The sequence below is a fragment of the Selaginella moellendorffii genome, unplaced genomic scaffold (assembly GCF_000143415.4).
Source record: "Selaginella moellendorffii unplaced genomic scaffold, v1.0 SELMOscaffold_160, whole genome shotgun sequence".
Lineage (NCBI taxonomy): Eukaryota > Viridiplantae > Streptophyta > Lycopodiopsida > Selaginellales > Selaginellaceae > Selaginella > Selaginella moellendorffii.
In genome coordinates this window covers 206604-210378 of record NW_003314421.1, presented here as the reverse complement: position 1 = coordinate 210378, position 3775 = coordinate 206604, and the positions used below count along the sequence as shown (strand labels likewise).

Here is a 3775-nt window from a genome sequence, read left to right as displayed (position 1 = left end):
ATGGAGCGACGCGATTGCCACTTGTGGGTCATTATGTTCTTGGCACACGCCCAAGAAGGGCATCTCGCCACTACCAAGGATCGAGGCAAGGTTACTGCTGCATGGTGGATTGCTTTGCTGGGAGCAAAGTCTAGAAATTGAGGACAAAGATCTCATGGTGTTGTGCTAGAACAAGCTTTAAGTGTAGATTCTAGGAATTCTACTAGCAAATAGTAGCAATTTTGTTTGAAACTAGTGTGAGTGTAGATTCCGTGATTAAAGAGGGTATTCTTTGACAGATCATCATGTATGATTAAAGAGAAAATTCTTTGCTCATTTCCATACAAGAGCCAGCTTTTGGACTATATAAATTTAGGGTTCTTGGAGGTCAGTGGCGCAGTGATGGCACAGGGCTGCGCGGCAATCTCCAGTGCAGGCGGCCATGGCAGGAGCTCAGCGGCTCGCTGGGCGACCTGGGCACATTCATCCCAATCGTCATGGCTGTAGCTCTCGTCAATGGCATGGATCTTGGTCTCTCATCGCCACGGGCATCTACAACGTTCTCACCAGCGTGCTCTTTGGCGTGCCAATGCCTGTCCAGCCCATGAAATCCATCGCGGCGGTGGCCTTCACCGAATCCAAGCATCTCAGTGTGGATGAGATCATGGCCGCGGGGATCACTGTGTCTGCGATCGTGTTTGTGCTTGGAACCACGGGCTTGATCACGGGTCGTGGCTTGGATCGTGCCATTGCCGGTGGTTCGTGGCATCCAGCTTGCGCATGGGCTCTTTCGCGGTCAAGGCTGTCACGTACGTGATGAAGGATCAAAATCTCTCTAGGGACAAGGCAATGGGTGATCGACCATGCCTGGGCTTGGATGGAATTCTCCTCGCAGTGATTTGCTTCGCATTCATCGTGCTGGTGAATAGATCTGGCGAGGGCTACGAGTACTTCGTGACGAACAGTGAAGGTGATCGTCATCACGATGATCATGAAGAGCACCGTGAAGAACATCAAGCGAGATCGTCAAAGCTCGTGAAGTTTTTCCAGAGGATCCCGACTGCCTTGGCAGTGTTCGTGCTCGGGATCATCCTGGCGTTCGTGAGGAGGCCACACATTCTCAAGGAGCTCCAGTTTGGCCCGGCCACGCCACGGATCACTCGAATCTCTTCCCACGACTGGAAGACGGTTTGTGAGAGCCGCCATCCCGCAGCTCCCTCTCACTATCTTCAACTCGGTGGTGGCGGTTTGCAAGCTCTCGAGCGATCTCTTCCCGGCCAAGAAGGACTCCGTGACTCCGACCAAAGTCTCGGTGAGCGTGGGGCTCATGAACTTGGTGGGCTGCTGGTTTGGAGCTCTCCCGGTTTGCCATGGCGCTGGAGAACTGGCCGGGCAGTATCGTTTCGGAGCCACGAGTGGGGTAGCGGTGGCAAGCTTGTGTTGGGGCTTCTCTTGGGAGGCTCACTGGTGAGAATTCTGCCAGCTTTTCCAGTGGGACTGCTGGGGATCTTGCTGCTCTTCTCCGGGGTGGAGCTGGCGATGGCGTGCCCGGATCAAACTAGTAGGAGGGACTTGTTTGTGATGCTCTGCTGCATTGCCATCTCGCAGGGATCCAATCTCGCGGTGGGATGTGTTTGTGCCATACTCTTGTATGTGCTGCTCCAGGCGAGAGAGATGGATTGTTGGGCGATTGCAAGCTCTTGGTTGCGAGGTTCCTCAATGTAAATAAAGCTTTGAAAAGTTTGGGAGAACATCATGGTAACACACTTGCCTGAAACCACGTCCATGCCATCTTCTCGAAAGCCTGCGAGGCCTGGCTACAACCACCGTTAGCGGCATATGAAGCCAGGGATGTTATCTGCAACAAAGACGGTGCAGAGTAAGTGGGGCTTCATCGAGGTCTTCATGTCGAAATTGATTCAGAGTGTAAATTTAAAAACTATCTACTTTTCACTCAAGAGTAAAATGGATTCCATTCCTCACCGTGCGGAGTGAGAGCAATTCGGCCCGGCCTAGCAAACGAGAGAGTGAAACATTGGAGGGATGTGCGCTTCTATATCCCAACCTTTGCCACGAGTCCCGCTTGGTCATAGCACTTGGCTTGGCTCAGGCCTGTATAGCAGGTATAATCTTGGGGCGCCGCTATGCTCTTGGAACTTTGGGTAACGCTTTGCGCATGGACAATGGGCAGCACTCTAGGCACGCCAGTCACCTGCAAGGGATCCGAGCGAGTACCTCTGCCACATGGACTACCACAGACCTCCAAAACACTCTTGTTTCCATGGATCGCTATTCTCACAACATAAACTTTAGACTCGCAGCAGAATCAGCTGTCGGCAAGAAGAACCTTGTCTGTCCCTGAGTATGTGATCCAGACTATGTGGTTTGCAAACAGGCCCAACACTTCCCCAGCATTTCAACAATCACCTGATCCTCGAGGCGCAAACCCATTCACAACTCCAGCAGGCAGGGAAGCAGCTTGTGACAATCGGATGCAGCTGCTTCCTTCTTGTCACTGTACAAGTGCTCTATGTCTACCCGATATGCAAACTTAAGGTATGAACTGATTTTCAGCCACAAGGACAATCACAATGGTTTTTGTTAGAAAAACCATGTCTAAAAACCAGTTGCACACAATGGTTTTGATATGGACGTGATTTACAATGTTTTTATGCCCAACACTAAAATCTAAGTTCAAACCATTAATAGCTTTAAATATAAATTGTCTAAATTTATAAATTTGCCTTTTTATTTTGAATGTCCTATTTGGAAAAAGGAAAAAAATAGGATAAAACTTAGCTCATAACTTTCGACATTACCTGTGTTCTTATCTCTTAGAATTGAGATTGGGTATTGGACCTTTAGCTAAAGGTAAAGAAGAAGATTGTAAATAAAAGCATGAAGGTTGGTTCCAATGATGTCAGGAGAATTAGGTCAATGGAGCACAGAGCTATTGAGAGGGAATTGAGAAGGCATGAGATGAGGTGCAGGAGGCCGAGGAGGGAGAGGAAGGCGAGGAGCACCAAGATGAGGACAAGGGCATGTGACTTGTCCAAGGTGGACATCATTGCAAAGGGTAAGGAGTGCATGCTCTTGCTCACAAGCCCAACCTAGACAGCCTTCCCTGTGCAATTGGGCCATTGCTGGCCTGGTACCCAAGACAAGGAGTTGGTCGCCATGGTGTCCAACACACTCCTCCCTTGTCACTACACCCCCTTGGGCCTTATCTGCAGCCTTTGCAATGATTGGTGCTTTCATGCAATAGTGTGCAACTTGGTCATTGGACTGTAGCACATCCTCCCCACCGAAGTATGAGAACAGTGGGCATCTCATTGATGACAGAATATGTTATACTAAAGTCATAGAAAAGTTTTTATGGAAGAAAATAACTTTTTTAGACTTTGTTAGTCCATCATCCTGTAAAGTTCTAGCCTCTTAACTACTTTTTGAGGTGCTACCACATTTGAATACAAATTTTTGTATTCATATCCTATTCACAAGGACTATCTTTGCAAATGTTACTCTAACACTTAATTATTCTTTATTCTACATAAGTTACTTTTGCACTTTAGAATTATCTTTCCATGATGAGAACACCAACTCATCCTTTGAGTACACCCCAAAATTCCTTGGGTTGTTCCAACCTTTATTAAAGGTAATCTTAACTACTATTTCTATAATCTCAAATTCATAAGTGCCATCCTCAACTATATAAGGATAATCTTGCTATAAACAACTAAATTTTCCATTTTACTTTAGTCACTTAACTACACGTTCGACCACATAGAGGAGTCTA

General features: G+C 47.5%; 1 pseudogene; it reads left to right on the top strand.

The window, feature by feature from the left end:
• On the top strand, positions 1 to 1756 carry LOC112343532 (annotated as a pseudogene).
• The last annotated feature ends 2019 nt before the right edge of the window (positions 1757 to 3775 follow it).